Source organism: Trichosurus vulpecula, chromosome 7 (genome assembly GCF_011100635.1).
Source record: "Trichosurus vulpecula isolate mTriVul1 chromosome 7, mTriVul1.pri, whole genome shotgun sequence".
NCBI classification, from domain to species: Eukaryota; Metazoa; Chordata; class Mammalia; order Diprotodontia; family Phalangeridae; genus Trichosurus; species Trichosurus vulpecula.
In genome coordinates, this window is record NC_050579.1 from 205,665,835 (window position 1) to 205,685,992 (window position 20,158).

The following is a 20,158-nucleotide window of genomic DNA, read 5'->3' on the forward strand; positions in this document are numbered from 1 at the left end:
CAAAACAAGCTATCTCTAGTGCTCTTGCTGACATGGCTGTTCTGAATAATTATATTTACTGACTTTGTAATGAATATATTTATGAGAATGCAATCATTTCTGTCTTTAAAAACAATTAAAGATTGCCTCCTGGGGAAAAAATAAAAAATGTTATTGTATTATAAATCTCTTTTGGAATTTCTGGTAACAGATTCAAGTGTGCTAAACATTTTTGCCTGGGCTTTATAAATGCATATGTTGAATCTCTTTAAAATCTGCTTTCAGGCATCAGGGGCTATTTTGTGGGGGAATCAGTTCTGTAATATCAATTAAAGTGGGACTTTCTTACTGTTTTGAAATGATTAATTGTCTTTGATTGAGTCTTACTAGGTGCTAAACCCCAGGCCCGAACCCCTACCTACTAGATACTAAGCCTGTGTGGGCCTGAAGCCCTCAGGGCCCTAAGGGGAGTTGCTAAGACCAGAGCCAATAGTAGGAGCCTGAGTTCTGGTGGCTCAGATGATGTTTGATGACATCTGAAAACTGTATAAAAAGAGAGAACAGAGTTGTCTTGCTTAGGGTTCTCACTCTTGAAGGTGTGTTGATGTGGAGACTCTGGGAAGCTGTAGTTAAGAGCCCTCCAGCTTGTAAACCCAGACATTTGGACTTTGTTAAACCCTGGTAACTATGCATTGAGATTTGAATCATACAAGGTCTGTCTGTTGATGTTTGTAATTTGTTTGTATTTGCTCTGAAGTTCAGGGTGCTGGCTTTTTCCCCTGAACTAAGCGAACGATATTTGTATGCTGGATTAAAATAAGATTGTTAACCCCTTAACGTTGCTTTCCTTGGTAAAGCAGATCAAAAGAACCTGGGCTTGCAGCGTTCCTGTTGTTGGGCTCCTGTTGGTTTTTCACCCCCACAGCAGCTGCTAGAAGATTGTTGCAACAAGCTCTAAGAGAGATCTAGAGGAAGGGCTGACAAGAGAGAGGGAGCCATGTACTGGCCTGCCTAGAGGACCATAGTAAAATTAAAAGTCACAAAGCCAGAGATCTAAAGGTGGAAAGCACCTTAAAAGACTGTCCAATGCCCTCATTTTCAGATGAGAAAATTGAGAAACTGCAAAATTAAAGTGCTTTACCAAGGGTCAAACAGCCAGTAAGTGTCCGAGGCAATATTTAAGTGTGGATTTTACTAAGTCCACATCTATAATGGTTCTCTACCTACCATATTCTTCCCCATCCCACCCATATTCCTATATAGACATCACCACAATTTCTCTTCTGTCACAGAAACAAACAAGCATAGTAATGGGCTACCCAATTCATTTTCCTAGGAAAACAAAAGGAGAAATAAAAGAGAGAGAGAGAGAGAGAGAGAGAGAGAGAGAGAGAGAGAGAGAGAGAGAGAGAGAGAGGATGAAAGAAAGAAAAGAAAGGAAGGAAGGGAGGGTGGGAGAAAGGAAGAGAGAAAGATGGATAAAGAATAGGTAGCATCATGTAACAACAGCGGGTGACCAGTCAATCAGATAGTCAACAAATATTTGCTAAGCTGTTACTGTATGCCAGGACCAACCAGGAGCTAGTTTGCCAGACTAAGCAAAATGTTGTTATAACCACTAAGCCTAGGGGGAATTTCCAGCGTGTCTACATTTCCATTCTATCTCCCTACTTACACTACATTTCAGATTCTCACTGTTTCTCAACGGAAAAAAATACCTCTTACTTGGTCTATTTGGTTCTAGCTTCTCCCTTTTTCACTCCATTCTAAATCTTTGCTCTTGCTCTAGTCTAACCCTCTTACTAGCATTCCAGCTCCCACTCTCAGGATTTCTGATTGGTGAGAGTTACCATAGCTGATTTAACTTGGTACACTAAGAGTGTTCTGTGATCATCTCTATGTCATACTTCCATGGATATTTCCTCTACTGCCTGCTCTGCCATCCTTTGATGGAATGGACATCTTGGTTGTCCCGTTACTCCACTTACAAGCCTGTAACTTCTCTGACCAGAATAACAGTCTTTAACTGCCATTCCTTGGAATATATTTTCTTTATTAGAATTTAAGCTCCTTGAGGTCTGAGACTTTTTTGTGTATGATAATCATATCCCCTTCATTTTATCACAGTGCTTGGCACATAATAAGTACTTAATAAATGCATAGTCATTCCTACATTCCTGATGTATAGGTTAACCATGCATTTGCCTTACTAAAAAGCTGATAGCAGTTCTTCACTCCCTATTGTATAAAATACAACATTCTTTAACCAGATTTTTAAGGATCACTACAATTTGGATAGCAATTCCTTCCATACACTCCACACTCTGGCCAAACCAAACTATTTGCTATTTCTCTAGCTTGGCATGCTTTCTCCCATGTCTAATTGAGCATACACTAACCTCACTATATAAATTCTTCTCCCCTGGCACATAGTAGGTACTATATAAATGATTATCCCCTAGTAAATGCTTATTCCCTTGCCCTTCATTTAGATTAACTTCCTCCACAATTTTTCTGATAAGTAAAGAGGACCCAGGTAAGCAAGTAACAAAGCCAGGATTGGAATACATATCTTCTGATATGAAATGCAATGTACTTTACTTTTTTAACCTCTGTAATCTCAGGGTCTGATATGGTCTTGTGCTCCTAGAAGATGCTTAATGAACAAATTCTGGTTGAACTGAATTCAAATGATCATGGGATCACAGATTTAGAGCTGGAAAGGACCTTACAGAGCATTCAGTCCAAGTCAAGTCAAATCAAGTCAACCAGCATTTATTAAGTGCCTGCTATATGCCAGGCACTATGCTACACACTGAGAATACAAAGAAAGGCAAAAGACAATCCCTGCTCTCAAGGACCAATAGTCTAATCATTTTACAGATGAGGAAACTGAGGCATGAGACTAAATAACTTCATTTTCCAGAAATTCTACCCATGCTAAAAATTCCCCTTCCTAACTACCTTGTATTTACTCTGTAAATGCTTATATGCATAACTATTATCTTTCCCTAAAGAATATAAAATTCCAGAAGGCAGAGATGGCTTAATTTTTTCTTTGTATCATCCTTGCAAGCACATTTTGTTGTCTAGTTGATTTCCGTCATGTCCACCTCTTTGTGACCCATTTCCAGGTTTTCTTGGCAATGATACTGGAATGGTTTGGATTCCCTTATCCAGCTCATTTACAGATGAGGAAACAGGTAAACAGGGTTAAGTGACTTGCCCAGAGTCACACAGCTAGTAAGTGTTGAGGCCAGATTCGAACTCACATCTTCCTGACTCCAGGTCCTGTACTTTATCCACTGTGCCACCAAACTGCCCTAGTAAGTGTTTCAAAATGTTGGCTGACCATAGTCATCCAGGTAGATCTCCAAATCAGATATGATTTAGAAGAGAAGAAGGATTTCAAATCAGGTCTTATGACTTTGGGATCAATGGTCTTTACATCATACTACAATACTACTGTAATTTTCAATCTAACCATCTATCTGGGGGGTTATAACAATAAAAAAGTGAAAATGATTTGAACCACAAAGCAAAAAAGAAAAAAAAAGAAAAACATTTTGTGATAAAACTGTTATATTTTTTTAAAAACTGGGGTTTTTTTGCAAAATAAATCTACATCTCAAATTCCACATTTAATCCTATCAGCTTAAAATTTATAAGTACATTATGCTAATCAAAATAAGAACTGTCTTATTGTACTGACTAGAATAGTACTGAATAACAAGGCTACAGAGAAAGGTATCACGAGTATCTAGAAATCCTTTCAGAATTTAGTTAGGTAGGAGCTATTAAGAATCAAACTACCTCAGTGTAATTACTGACAGAAGATTAAACAGGAATGTTAAATATTTGATTATACGAAAAGCTCTAGAGTTCTAGATAATCAGACTTTTTAAAAAAATCAATATTTTAAATACACACATATATCCTCCCCCTAATGAACAAGCAAATAGACCCATCAAGATCTGTGTCTCAGAAGACTTCTCAACCATATTTATGCAAATCTTGTTGAGACAAAAATTTCTTCATTCTTTCCTATATCTTTTCTTTACTGTTCTTTTTTCTCTCCCTCCCTCTCTCTCTCATTCCGTTCCTCTCTTCTTCTCTCTTTTTGTCTCTCCTTTCCTTCTTTTATTTCCCTTTCTTTTTTCTTTCTTTCCCTTCCCTCCTCTCTCCTCTGCCCTCCTGTCCTCCCCCCTACCCCCTCCTCTCCTCTCCTCTCCTCTCCTCTGCTCTCCTCTCCTCCCCCCTCCTCTTCTCCCCCCTCCTTTCCCCTCCCCTCCTCTCCCCCTCCCCTCCCCTCCCCTCCCTTCCCCTCTCCTCCCCCCCTCCCCTCCTCTCCCCTCCTCTCCTCTCCTCCTCCCCTCCCCTCCCCTCTCCTTTCCTCCCTTCCCCTCCCCTCCCCTCCTCTCCTTCCCCCTCCTACCCTTCCCCCTCCTCTCCCCTCCTCTCCTCTCCTCTCCTCCCCCTCCTCTCCTCCCCCCTCCTCTCCTCTCCTCTCCTCTTCTCTCCTCTCCTCTCCTCTCCTCTCCTCTCCTCCCCCCTCCTCTCCTCCCCCCTCCTCTCCCCTCCTCTCCTCTCCCATTCCCTCCTCTCCCCTCCCTTCCCCTCTCCTCCCCTCCTCTCCTCCCATCCCCTCCTCTCCCCTCCTCTCCTCTCCTCCTCCCCTCCCCTCCCCTCTCCTCCCCTCCCTTCCCCTCCCCTTCCCTCCTCTCCTTCCCCCTCCTACCCTTCCCCCTCCTCTCCCCTCCTCTCCTCTCCTCCCCCTCCTCTCCTCTCCCCTCCTCTCCCCTCCCCTCCCCTCCTCTCTTCTCCTCTCATCTCCTTCCTACTGAGATACCACTTTATCTACTAAGCAATGGGGAGCATTAAATGTCCTTCAGCAGGGTTATGATAGAACCATAGGGATTCTTTAGGAAGCCTAATCTGCCAATAGTTTCAAAATGAAATTGGAGGAGATACTAGATGCAGAGACCAAAGAGACCATTTTAATCCTCTAGCTTTGAGATGATGAGGGCCTAAATGAGAATGGTGGCATTTTCTAAGCATATTATCATTCTCTCCTATGGTATGATCAGCTTCTAAATGAGTTGTTAAGAATGACAATAATCAAGGCTAAATCAATGTGATTAAATTTTTACAAATAATTAAGTCTACCTAATGGAAATATTCCAAAATGATATGAACATTTTTGAATGGGGGCTGACTTTTGTCTGTGATCTCAAATGACAACCATGAATTTTAAATGGGAAAATACGAATTTGAGAAGACTGGAAAAGTAGTAATAGTACAGGCCTCTGATAGAGGTTTTGTTTGCAACCAATTACATCCTATTACTGATTAATTAAATGAAACAATTATATATTCTGAGAGCCTTTGAGGGGTAGTGGCTTGGGAGTCAACTTCGGAATCAAGAAGACTGGACTTAAGACTCATCTCTCTCACATCACCATCGGTGTGACCCTGGATACGTTGCTTAACCTCTCAGTATCTCCAAGCAACTGAGACTACCGGACATCGAACAGATAACAAACTGCATCATTAGAGAAAGTTTCTTCATGGGAAGTTGTCTACACCAGTGATATCAGAGATAATAACAATAATAATATAATGGCTAATGTTACTTTAGCACTTTAAAGTTTCTAAAGTACTTTACATCTATTTTCTCATTTGATGCTCGAGGCAACCCTGTGAGGTTGGTGAAGTTATTACTTCCACTTTATAGATGAAGCATGCTAAGACTCTGAAAGGTCAAGTGATTTGCTGAGGGTTTCACAAATTGTGTCTGAGGCAAGATTTGAACTCAGGTCTTTCTGACTCCAAGTCTATCCAAGCTCAAGCCCCTCTGCCACTTAGTTGCCTATGTCCAGAAGTCTAGTTCAGAAAAAGAATTTTTTTAAATCTAACTGATATCTCTACTTTAACACTATAAATGTTCATAGAATAATCCAATGCTCACAAAATCACAGAATTTGAGAATTGAAAAGGATCTTAGAAGCCATGTAGTCAAACTGATACTCAAAAGAATTGCCCACTATGATACACATTTGACAAGTGTTCATCCAGACTCTCCTGGAAGACCTTTATGGAGAAGAAACCCATCAGTTCTTGAGGTAACCTCTTCCATCTTTGAACAGAACTAATTGTAAAGATTTACTACTTGACATCAAACCTCAATGCATTGCAAATTCCTGGTTGCAAATGGTTCCTGGTTTTTGTGATACTCCTGGTTCTGCTCTCTGGGGCCAAATACAACCAGAATAATCCCTCATTCATGTGATGTTTCTTCAGATACTTGAAGACAACTGTCATGTCTCTCCTGAGTTTTCTTGTCACCAAACTAAATGTTCCCATGTAATCAACTGATGCTCAAGTGATATTGACTCAAGGCCTTTCAGCATTCTGGTTACCCTCCTCTGGCATACTCTATTGTTCATAATGCGCTAGATGAGAACGGGCAAGGCCAGCATATAGAGGAACTATCAACTTCTTATCCTTGAAATCTATGCCTCTTTTAATGCAGCCAAAATTGAATTAGTTTTTTTGGGGCTGCCATGTCACACTGCTGGCTCCCATTGAGTTGGCAGTCCATTAAACTCCCAGATTTTTCTCAAACTGCTAACAATGCCTCTTCTATCCTGTACTTGCGAAGCTGGTTTTTTAAAGCAGCTTTATTTCTATTGAATTCCATCTTAATTGATTCTTCCCAATGCTTTATTCGGTCAGGATCTTGCTGGATCCTGAATCTGTCATCCAGTTTCTTTCAGAATGTCGTAAATCTTATTAAATTGCAGTTTTTATTTATATTGTTAGCAGCCCATATGGAGCAGGTAGGTAGTACAGTAGACAGAGTGCTGTGCCAGAAATCAGAAAGACCTGAATTCAAATTTGGCCACAGACACTTACTAATTGTGTGACCCTGAGCAAGTCACTTAACTCTGTTTGGCTTAGTTTCCTCATCTCTAAAATTAGCTCAAGAAGGAAATGGCAAACCACTCTAGTATCTTTGCCAAGAAAACCACAAATGGGGTAATGAAGAGTCACATGTTACTAATTAAAAAAAAAACAACAAAACAGTATAACTGTTGGCAACTTTGCATCTCTGGGTATCACTTCTTCACATATAAAGATACAAGCCTAGGTGATTCAGTCATATCTTCCTATGTCTTGATCATTCCATCTCTGCTAGTTTATGATTTTATTTTATTCTGTAAGATAGCTGCTTTTTTCCTCAACTCCTCTTCTCATTGTGATTATTTTAATGGCTTATTTTATGGATGAGGTTGGTAATACCTTTCCTAAAGACCCTGGGAGTTAAAGCATTTTCTTCCTTGTTATAGACACAAAAATCTAAGTTTTTCAAACCAATACGTGTGGTTGAGGAAATCCAAAGCTCCTGGATGAGGAAATTTCAGACTCTACCTATGAGCACCTGTGTTGAATTGGGTTAGCTTTTACCCTTGGTGACACCTGCTCTTAAAATTTCATAATAGAAAAACAACTGTGGTCAACTTACATCTGGTATTTAAAATATATGCTTATTTTAATGAACAATATTGGGTGTTTGTACTAAGAATACTTGCTAGAGAATTTATTGACTGTAAACCAACATCTGGCAAAAACTTCCTTTGGACACTAGGTATTGGAGAGAGGCATGTTAACTAGCTAAATATTTTACAGTACTGCAGTTTATTTATTGAATTAAGTTAGATCAGCAGGAAGCAAAGAACCTAAACCACATCATCTCATTTATGCTCTCCCCACCAAGAAATGGCTGGATTGAGTTTCAACTTCCTTTCAATAATAAAGAGTTGAAATTTATAAAGCACTTTGAGGATTAAATGACATTTTTATATACATTATCTCATTAGACCTTCATGATAACTCTGCAAGACAGATCTGCAGGCATTATTATCACTATTTTATAGATGAAAATGAAAATTTTGCAAAATGTAAGGTCCTTGAAGGGAGTGACTTTTTTTTCCTTTATCATTAGAGCCTAGCCTAGTACTCTGCCTCATATGTGTCGGAGGTATGATTTAAACTCTTGTCTCTCTTGATTAGAGCTGCCATAATCTTTTCATTATTCAATTCAACAAAGATTGTGCTTTATGAAAGGTTTTATATTTGGTGCCTGGGTCCAAAGACTAGAACAAAACAAGTGCTCCTCAAGGCATTTATATTTTACTGAAGAAAACATGGTCACAAATATGTATGATATGTGGCAGTTTGAGAAGGGAGAAAGACAATGAGGCAGATGTGAAGAAAGGTTTCCTGTAATGAATGGTACCTGAACCATGTCAGCTCTCTCCTGATAGCTCAACAAACTATCTCCTACCTTCCTGTATTTCAAGCTGTGCCCTATTCTCTCTCTCTCTCTCTCTCTCTCTCTCTCTCTCTCTCTCTCTCTCTCTGAGGAGAGCTGAAAGTCTAAGTGCATGGACTGGCCTAATGGTCATACTTCATTTTACATGAGAAGACAGTACTTGAATTCAAAATAAGTAGCAATAGCTTATATTAGTGTAATGGAGAAGGGAATTGGTTATCTTACTCAGCTCAGTTGATATAGACACTAGGTATAATCACAGGTGATGAAGTCTTAATATGTTAACAAGGCATTAATACCTTGTTATACTCTCACCGCACCTTTCTGAATTGCAGGGAGAGGCAGCAGTAGTGGAAGAACCTCCCTCCTCACCCCTTTGTGGAGAGCAAGGAAATTTTCTCTCTTCTTCTTCACACTTAGCCATGGAATCCAGCAGTCAACTATTTGCTCAGAAGATGACAAGATACCATTCAATAATTCAGAATTTATCCGTTAATGTATCAGCACCTGTGACTTTACGTCTATATTACTGAGTGAGCCTGGTATATTTGGGTTACCATGGAATCAAATCCCACCCCCCGCCAAAAACAAACAAAAAACCAGATACACCAATTTCTATTTGTACTGTGGTTTACATAATAACAACCAGCAAGCATTCATTAAGTGCCCTATCATGGCTGGAAAATAGAGCACATGGACCATAATGTGAAGAAGCCCAGGAAAGTAGCTTGTAGACACGTTAGAGAAGGTCTTAAACACAAGGCTGAGGAGATTGTGTTTTACTCTAGATGCAATAGAGAACCACCTAAATTCATTTAGCAGGGAAGTAACATGGTGAGACCTATGCATTAGGATGATTAATTTAGCAGCTGTGTGGACAGTTTATTGAAGTGGAAAGAGACAGGAAGTAGGAAGACCAATCCAAAGGCTATTCCATTAGGACAAAGATGAGGGCCTTCATTTATTTATTTCTTTATCTATTTATTTATTTACATGGAATATAGTGACTTTGTTGATGGTACACAACATAGAACTCTATACTTATCCCTCCTATTATAGGAGTATCTTGGGCAAGGACTATGAATGGGATATGAGATCCGCCGAACAGGAAAAGAAGTTAGTAATGTGTGCTCCCCTATGGTGGAACTCTTCATTTGGCTGGGGACGAAGATGCATGATTTCTCACTTTATTCCTGGGAGGCATGAGGGACATCATACAGTTGTATGACAGTCATTCATTGTTATACAAGGAAATTAGCTTGACAAAACGGTCATTGAAGGCAATGCCAGTGCCAGCATCAAAGGTAGAAGAATAGGTGTTACTACTGAAGTCAAAGGATACAACCTGGTCCTGTGTGTTGCTCAAGGTGCTCTTCAAGGATGCCTCTGAGGCTTTCTTCACTTTCTTCACCATTTTCTTGATATCATTATATTTTTCAGGTTTCTCCAGGCAGTAGGTCAGATCCCCAAAATATACATTGAAAGTAGGAACATAAAAGACCATGTCTGTGAGCTTCTCATTTAGCTCAGGAATGACTTTACCCATAGCCTTAGCAGCACCAGTTGAAGCAGAGACGATGTGTTAGGCATCACCATGCCCATCATGCTACAACTTGCCGGAGGCATCATGAATATGTTTTGGGTATTGGTAATAGCACAGACTAGGGTTATGAGTCCTTTCACAATGGAAAAGACTTTGATCAGGGGAATCAAGAACTTGGTGGTTCAGGAGGCATTACTAATAACCTAAAGACAATATTATATTTCTCATGGTTCACTCTTATCATAAAAGAGAGGCATTAGCAAAAGGAGTAGAGATAATGGCTCACTTTGCTCCACATTTCAAATGTGCCCTGACCTTTTCCATGGTGGTAAAAATACCAGTGGACTTTTGTACTGTTTGGCTCCAGCATCTCCTCATTTAATATTGATGGGATCATCCTCCTAAAGGTAGTAATGGCTTTTCAATTAATTACTAGTTTTCCATTCTCAGCTTTGAGAGTGTCTTTGATCTTGTCATGGATAGAACCACATTGGAACACATAAACCATGTAGTTGAGCTCAATGAAGGGATCATTGATTGTCGTAACATCCACTTGACCTGGGATAAAATGCAGCTTTAGTAATCAAGTGCCAAACATGACCAAATCCATTGACTATGACCTTCACCATCTTGTCTCAGGGATGTAGCTGCATCAGAATATCCAGGCACCAAGGTTGAGAGAAGAGCTGAGAGCAGAATGAGGGCTTTTAAACTATAATGATAGCCATATGGGTAAAAAGGAGATGTATACAAAGTATCTTGTGGAGTTAGCATCCACAACATTTGGGATCTGTTAACTGATTCGATCAGGGAGATGGAAGAATCAAAAATGAAGGAAAAGTTACAAATTTGGTCATATGGGAGGATAGTGTTTTTTTCAGTAGAAATAGGGAAATCTGGAGAAGTTTTATGTGAAAGACAGTGAATTTTGTTGTGACACAGTCAGTTTGTAATCGTAGCCAAATGTCCAGATGGAGTGACCCTACAGTCAGAGATGTAGCATTAAGACATTAGTTAGTCATCTATGTAGTTCCTTTTAGAGGATGAGATCATTGAGAAAGAGGAGCAAAGATGGAGAAATAAGAGAGAGTGAGAGGGGAGAAGAAGAAGAAGATGAAGAAGAAGAAGGAGGAGGAGGAGGAGGAGGAGGAGGAGAGAGAGAGAGAGAGAGAGAGAGAGAGAGAGAGAGAGAGAGAGAGAGAGAGAGAGAGAGAGAGAGAAAGAGAGAAGAGAAGATACAGACAGAGACAGAGAAGACAAGGAGGAGGGAGACTGAGAAAAAGTCATCAAAGGGAGCAATTAGAAGATTATAGATATACTCTGAGAGAATAGTTTCTGTAGATTGGTTTGGTCAGAAACCAGATGACAAAGGGTTTAGAAATGAGTGATCAATCCCTTAAGTCCTTCTTATGCCTTCAGAAAGGGTTAGAGAAGGATCATATGTTTAGTCAGAACTTCTGTGTTTGGAAAAAAAAATAACACATAGACAACTTGTTACTATTATTTTTTACATAAAGAATAGGATAATAGGGGCAGCTAGGTGGTGCAGTGAGTAGAGCACCAGCCCTGGAGTCAGGAGGATCTGAGTTCCAATCTGGCCTCAGACACTTGACACACTAGCTGTGTGACCTTGGGCAAGTCACTTAACCCCAATTTCCCTGCCTTCCCCCCCAAAAGAAAAGTATACCAAAAAGAAAAGGACAATAAACTACTGCTTGAAGTTAATTGAAAAGGTTTGTCTCTGTAAATGAACGAATGTGTTCTGTTATCAGAAAATCAAAACCATGTCACTTTTTTGCCCCAGCTACCAGAGAGCATTTAATGCCAAATCCAGTGCCTGACCAATTATACTCCAGTTCCTTTTAACGTCTACTTCATTTCCTTTAATCACAGAGCTATAGAATCTCAGAGTTGGAAGGGAATTTACGAATTGAACCTGTCATCAAGTGGAGGACTCTGTTCCACAACATCCCTGACAAGGAGTGATCTAGCTTTTGTTTGAACATTGAGACAATTGACACAAAATCTGTTTTCCTACATATTTCAGCCATAGTCCCAGCTATAATGTCTCTTTCAGGTCTTCTCTTTTTTAGGCTAAATATTCTCCCTCCTTTTAACTGTTTTCCATTAGGTAGAATTTCAAATTTCCTCATCAACTTGCTTACTCTTCTCTGACATCAAACCCAATCCAATCCAGAAATAAATCCTTAAGCATCCACAATGTGCAAGGCACTTTACTAGGCATTGATAATAGAAAGATAAAAAAAATTTAGGTGTGTTTTGCTAATTCCTCCAATTAAAAAGAGAAACCCAGGAGTCAAGACATTGTTTTTTATATGGCCTGACTAGCAAAGAGTACAGTGTATTTTTATTACAGAGTATTATTTCCCTTGTTCTGTGCACTATAAACTGTGTCTCTACTGGTTTTATCCCTGGCTTACTTTCCATTACGTTTATCTTGTAAGCTGTCTCAAATCCTTTTGGAAGTTGGCAGGTATAAATCCTAAATAAATAAATAAAAATAAACCTTTTAAATCAACTCCGCACAGAAATGCAGCCATTGAATTTCCAAATACAAAAAAAAATTAGATAAAAGCCATATGCCTGGAATGGCAGAATTCATTTGACAGGCAAAGGATATGTCCCTTTATGACAACCAAAAGTCAAATAGAAAAGAGATTTACCATTAGGAGGCTAGAACATTGTCTCAGTTGAGACAGCATATCAGAAACCAATTGCTTCCACTACCTTGTTTCCATTTTAGCATCACTTTATAAAATATGCTACAGAGCTTTTAAAAATGTCTTTGTATACATGCTTAGTCAGTAACACCATTATTAATGAGGAAGATCAACTCCAGAAGTGCCACTTCTTTGTCAGAGACTTTGTTATCAGAGGTAGAAAGAACCCTGGCAGCATCAGGCCACATTTGGGAATGTCTAAAGGGCTCATGTCAAATGTGTCCTCAAGGCAATCTATCTCTTAATTGACAAGTATTCCTCAAGCATTTATTATATGCCAGGAACTATGATAAGCTTTGGAGATATAAGGAATAAAGTTAAAAAGTTCTAGTATTCAAGGAAATTGCATTCTAACAGGGGAAGAAAGCATGAGCATATGTAATTACATGCATAATGTATACAAAATTGATAAACAGTTGATTGAGAAGGTAGTGCACTACTATGTAAGAGGGGAGTGTTAGGAAAGGTTTCATATAAAAGTGGCCCCTGCACCGTCTTGAAGGATTCAAAGGTAGAAGGGAGGAGTGAGCGAATTCCAGGTATGAAGGATATCTATCTATCTATCTATCTATCTATCTATCTATCTATCTATCTATCTATCTATCTATCTATCCATCTATCTCTATCTGTAAGACTCTTGGGAAAGAAGGAGTTCCTTAAGGAGAGGGGATATGGGAGAAGTATTTCAAATCAGCCAAGAGAATGAATGCCCTGGAGCTTCAATGCTGGTAGAAGTCAGGATTATTGCTAGAACCTAATGGATTCCAAAGGAATGTGATTAAGAAGGGATATCAGTCTCTTCACCTGTCCTAGTTCTAGGGATTAGGCCTTGAAAAGACTCAATCAGCCTTTATAGGGGTACTAGGGAAAATTTCAGGGATAGACTGTAGGCTGTTGAGTCTGTATTGCCCACTCTGTCTCCATCACCCTAAAAGAAAGAAATTGGGGTCAGCCAGTCAAGTGAACCTAGTGTGATTTCAGGGCACACCATTACCCTTCTTTACTTTCCCCCCATAAAAGGTAAGACATTTTTTTAAACAAAGAAAAAGCTTATTATTCTAGAATGTGATAAAATTCTAAAAATGGAAAGTCATGTCTGAGGATGAATGAGCTTCAGTCAAAGTGTAATCAATCAGTCAATATAATAATATAATAATAATAATAATAATATACTTTTAAAAATGGAGAGGGATGGAGGAGAAAAGAAGGACAAAATAGAATGAGAGAAAAAAGGCATGTTGTGGTATTTTGGCCACACACCAGCAAATTCAGACATCTCTCCTTTACGTGACTTATACAGGCATCACAGGCTTACGTTTAATGTAATATAATTTGTTGTTCAGTTGTTTCAGTCATGCCCAACTCTTGGTGACCTCATTTGCGGTTTTCTTGGCAAAGATACTGGAGTGGTTTGCCATTTCCTTCTCCAGCTCATTTTACAGATGAGGAAACTGAGGCAAACAAGGGTAAGTGGTTTTGCCCAGGGTGACACAACTAGTAAGTGTCTGATAGCAGATGTGAACTCAGGAAAATGAGGCTTCCTTGACCCCAGGCTTGGCACTCTATCTCCTGTGACACTTAGCTGCTCTTTATAGTACAATATTATATAGTAATTAATGTAATTATATAGTAATAGTGTTATATAATAAGTATCTTAAATATGACTTGTATCAGTTACAATTAATATCAATAGAATTATATATGAACATAATGTAATAAAACCATATAATGAAGCTTTATTTCCAGTGTATTCCTTAATAATGGCATCTTGGTGTATGACTTCATTAACAATAACAATACCTGACATTTGTACAGTGCTTTAAGATTTTATAAACTACATTACACATATTATCTCATTTGCTCTTCACAACATTTCCATAAGGTTCTTTAGTTATTGTCATCCCCATTTTACAAATGAAACAACTGAGCTTCAGGGGTTTAAATAACTTGGCCACAAAGTTAGTTAATGTTGGAGGCAGAATTGAGACGTAAGTGTCTGATAACTTCAAGCCCAGAGTGCTTTGTACTACACATACTACTTCATACTCTGAGGTTAAATCCTGCCTCAATTACTAGCTGTGTGACTCTGGACAAGTCCCTCATCCTCTCTGTCTTACTTTCCTCATCTGTAAAATTAGGGGCTTGGAGTCAATGATCTCTAAGGTCCCTTTCAGCTTTAACTATATGATCTCACGGGCCTATGTACTTCTTAGGATGAAAATCAAATGTGCAGTTTCAAAAAGAGACTTCCTATGATTTAGCTCAAACAAATGGAGCAATGGGTCCAATATATGTAGAAGATTTTGAACTTGATTCATTCAATGAATATGTAATTTTCTTTTTTTTGAGGGAGGGTATCTCTTTTAATTTATTTAATATTTAATTTTCCCCCAGTTACATGCAAGAAAAGCTTTTCAAATTCATTTAAAAAACTTTTAGCTCCAAATTCTCTCTCTCTCTTCCCCCATTTAGAAGGCAAGCAACCTGAAGTAGGTTATACATGTGTAGTCATGCAAAATATTTCCATAATAGTCATGTTGGGAAAGTAAACAGATCAGAAAAATAAACCCTCAAAAAATAAAAAAATTATGCTTCAATCTGTATTCAGATACCATCAGTTTTTTTCTGGGGGGATAGATAACATTTTTCATCATAAGTCCTTCAGAGCTGTCTTGGATCATTGCATTGCTGAGAATAGCCAAATCATTCACAGCTGAGCATCTTACAATATTGCTATTACTTTGTACAAAGTACATTTCACTTTGCATCAGCTCATGTAAGTCTTTCTAGATTTTTCTGAGAGGATTCTGCTCACCATTTTGTGTCATAATCACATACCATAATTTGTTTAGCTATTCCCCAACTGATGGAGAACCCCTCAATTTCAATTCTTTGCCACCAGAAAAGAGCTGCTATAAATATTTTTTTGCACATATAGGTCCTTTTCTTTTTACTGTCTTTTTTATTTTTTTTTCTTTTTATATTAATTATTTTAATATATTTAATTATTATATTATTTTTGGTTTTCAACATTCACTTCCATAAGATTTTGAGTTCTAAATTTTCTCCCCATCTCTCCCTTCCCCCCACCCCAAGATGGAGTGCATTCTGATTACCTATTCTGCTCTCCCTTTTATCATCTCCCCCCCCACCTTCTCTGATCCCCTTCTATTTTCCTATAGGGCAAGATAGATGTCCATACTTCATTGCCTGTATAACTTATTTACCAGCTCCATGTAAAAACAATTTTTAACACTAGTTTTTAAAGCTTTGACTTTCAAATTCTCTCCCTTCCTCCCTCCCCACCCACCCTCACTGAGTAGACAAGAAACTCCATATAGGTTATACACGTGTAGTCATGCAAAACACTTCCATAATACTCCTGTCAAGAAAGACTCTATTTCCCTCTCTCCTATCCTGCCCCATGTTTATTCTATTCTCTCCTTTGACCCTATCCCTCCTCAAAACTATTTACTTCTGATTACCCCCTACACCAATCTGCCCTCCCTTCTATCATTCCCTGCCCCTACTCTTATCCCTTTCCCCATTACTTTCCTGTAGGGTAAGATAGATTTCCACATCCAATAGTGTGTGTATATTATTTCCTCCTTAAGCCAAATCTGATGAGAGTAAGGTTCACTCATTCCCTCTCATCTCCCCCCTCTTCCTCTCCACTATAAAAGCTTTTTCTTGCCACTTTTATGTGAGATAATTTACCCCATTCTAACTCTGCCTTCCTCCTTCTTCCAGTACATTCCTCTATCGCCCTTGTTTTTATTTTTTAGATATCATCCTTTCATATTCAACTCACCCTGTACTCTCTCTTTCTGCCTCTCTCTCTGTCTCTCTGTCTTTGTCTCTGTCTGTCTGTCTGTCTCTCTCTGTGTGTGTATATATATATATATATATATATATACACATATATATGTGTGTGTATACATATACATATAGATAGATATAGGTATAAACTGATAGATATAGATATAGATATAGATTTAGATATAGATATTCCCTCCAACTACCCTAATACTAAGAAAGGTCTCATGAGTTACAAATATCATCTTTCCATGTAGGAATGTAAACAGTCCAACTTTAGTAAGTCTCTTATGAGTACTCTTTTCTGTTTACCTTCTCATGCTTCTCTTGATTCTTGCATCTGAAAGTCAAATTTTCTATTCAGCTCTGGTCTTTTCCTCAAGAATGCTTGGAAGCCCTCTGTTTCATTGAATGCCTATTTTCCCCCTAAAGTATTATACTAAGTTTTGCTGGGTAGGTGATTCTTGGTTTTAATCCTAGCTCCTTTGACCTCTGGAATATTATACTCCAAGTCCTCTGATCCCTTAATGTGGAAGCTGCTAAATCTTGTGTTATCCTGATTGTGTTTTCATAATACTTGAATTGTTTCTTTCTGGATGCTTGCAATATTTTCTCCTTTATTTGGGAACTATGGAATTTGGCTATATCCTGGCAGTTTTCATTTTGGAATCTTTTTCAAGAGGCGATTGGTGGATTCTTTCAATTTCTATTTTTCCCTTCTGGTTCTTGAATAAGGCAGTTTTCCTTGATAATTTCTTGAAAGATTGTTTTTTGATCATGGCTTTCAGGTAGGCCAACAATTTTTAAATTATCTCTCCTGGATCTATTCTTCAGTTCAGGGTTTATTCCAATGACATATTTCACATTGTCTCCTATTTTTTTCATTCTTTTGGTTTTGTTTTATAATTTCTTGATTTTTCATAGAGTCGTTAGCTCCATGTGCTCTATTCTAATTTTAAAGGAATTATTTTCTTCAATGAGCTTTTAGACATCCTTATACTGGCCCGTTCTGCTTTTTAAGCTATTCTTTTCCTCACTGGCTTTTTAGACATCATTTGGGTTAGTCTGTTTTTAAAGTGTTATTTTCTTCAGTATTTTGGGGGGGGTCTCCTTTATTAAGATGTTGATTCATTTTTCATGATTTTTTGCATCACTCTCATTTCTCTTGGTAATTTTTCCTCTACTTCCCTTACTTGATTTTCAAAATCCTTTTTGAGCTCTTCTATGGCCTGCAACTAATTCACATTTTTCTTGGAGGCTTTGGTTGTAGGAGCTTTAACTTTGCTGTCTTCTTATGGTTGTATCTTTTGATCTTCCTTGTCACCAAGGTAAGATTCTATAGCCTGAGATTTTTATGCTGTTTGCTTATTTTCCCAGGCAATTACTTGACTTTTTAACTCTTTGTTAAGGTAGGACTGTGCTTCCAGTGTGGAGAGCACAATGTCCCAAGCTTCATGGGGTTTGTGCACCTGTTTTCAGAGATACTTCTAGGGACCTGTAAATTTTCATTTCTTCCAAGTTGGGATGATCTAAGGAGAGGTGTTTACTCCTTTCCTGGCCTGTGCTCTGGTCTGTGAGTGACCATAAGCACTCTTTTCTACCTTAGAACTGTGAGGAGCATTCTCTCTCCACTGCAGCCACAAGCTCTGCCATGCCAATGATCCTCCTTTTCCCAGGACTGTGACCCAGATCTAAGCACAGGCAAAGAGAATTCTGCCTTAGCACCAGCAAAGAGATCCCTGCAATTCTCCTCTGATCAAAGACTTGATCTCTCCTGCACTGCCCCCACCCCCTCTCCCCCCATGGGGCTAGAGCTCCAGAAGGAGCTGCTTCTGGTACCACCACCACCACCCCGGGGTTAGGGCCAGACTAAGCTCCTCTCTCACCCAGGTCTAACAGACTTTTCCTACTGACCTTCTAAGTTGTCTTGGTGTTTGTGGGTTGAGAAGTCTGGAAGCCACCACAGCTGCTAGTGATTCAGTGCCCTGAAGCCTGCTTCGAGTTTGCTAGTGCCCTGTTCTGTGCCAGCATGGCCCACAGTGGACTACACTCCTCTCCCAGGCAGGTTCAATAGACCTTTCCTGTCGACCTTCCAGGTTGTCTTGGGCTGGAAATTTCTTTCATGTTCTCATTTTGTGGATTCTGCTGCTCTAGAATTTGTTTAGAGTCATTTTTTACAGGTATTTGGAAGGGTTTAGGGGAGAGATCAAGGAAGTCCCAGCTTTTACTCACCCATCTTGGCTCCACCCCCAATGAATATTTTCTTTACTGACTTAAGCAAGATCTTCATGGCATTAATTTCAATGTCTTTGTAGGCTATATCTCTACCCGTTTGTGCTCCAAATGGCATAGGTGTCTTGGGAATGAAGCATAATCCAGTGAAAAGAGAACTCACTCTCAAGTTGGAGAACCCATATTCTAAACCCACCTCTGACAAGTACCACCTGTGTGATCTCTGGTAGGCCTCCTAACTTCCCTTGCCCTTGTTTTTTTCACTGTTACCATGATGAGGTTGGACTTAAAGGTCTCTAAGGGATTCCTCAGCTCTAGATCCATGATCCTAAGTCACTCAGGTTTCAATAATCCCTGAAATATTTCTCTCCACTTGAAAAGGTTCCAAATGTTCCTAATTTACCTCAGGGAAGTTACATGTTACACTAATAGTCAGAAACTCTGATTCTATGAAGGATTTTTTTTAAATGCAGTTCCATTAACTGAAATTTAATCCACTTTGAATCACTTCTAAATTCAATTGTGCTCATCATTATCCTACAGATACAAATTATTTCCTATGGAAATATTGGAATTTGTTATATAGTAAAGAGTGTTCAGGCAACTGTAAGCTTAAGATGTATTTGAAAAACGCTTTTTCCTCTACTCCTTTTATCAATAACTCTTCTGTTAGCAGTCATTTTTTGAAGGAAATTTAAAGTGATTCAATGAATTTCCTAGTGATATTTGGAGCCCACAGTGAGAGTTTCTGATTACACATTTGTGCATGTATGTGTGCATATTGCAAAGAGAAAAGCTGAGAATATGGAAAATGCTTTAAAAAAATACTGAGAACACTCCTCAATTTAACTGACTTTGCACAGCTCTGCCTCACATAAATCCAATTACCCCCAAGTCAAGATGTCATTGCCCTTGTGATGTCATTGGTCCTCTTTGAGAATAAAGGACCACTACTATACCACCACCACCCACCACCACCACCACCAACAGCAAAGATGAATTATACCTATCTATTATGTCTCTGGGCGAAGTCACTTCATCTCTCAAAAATAACACTCCCTGATACATACAATGAGGAGACAGAACTGAAGCTCTAACATTTGTTCAGCTGAAACACTGTATTTTTCTATGGTCTAGAATTCAGAGTTCTTTACTTGGGCAGGGGAACATTTTTAGATAGATTAAAAAAAACCTAGATATAGACAAAGAGATGACAGATGGATAGATAGGTGTATTTAAATACAATTGGTTTCCTTTGTAATCCTAGATATTTTAGTAAATATATTTTAAAACATTATTCTGAGAAGAGGCTTTACCAGACTTTCAAAGGCAACTCCTGATGCAAGAAAAAGGTAAAGAAGCTGGATATGATGGCTAACTCCTATAATCCCTGGGAGAAGGGAATCTGAGGTCAATGGATTTCTGGAGCTTTAGAGTTCTAAGCTAAAGTGGCATATCCCATTTGGATGTTCCAGTGAAATTTGGAGTGAATATTGTGGGTCCCCAGGAGTA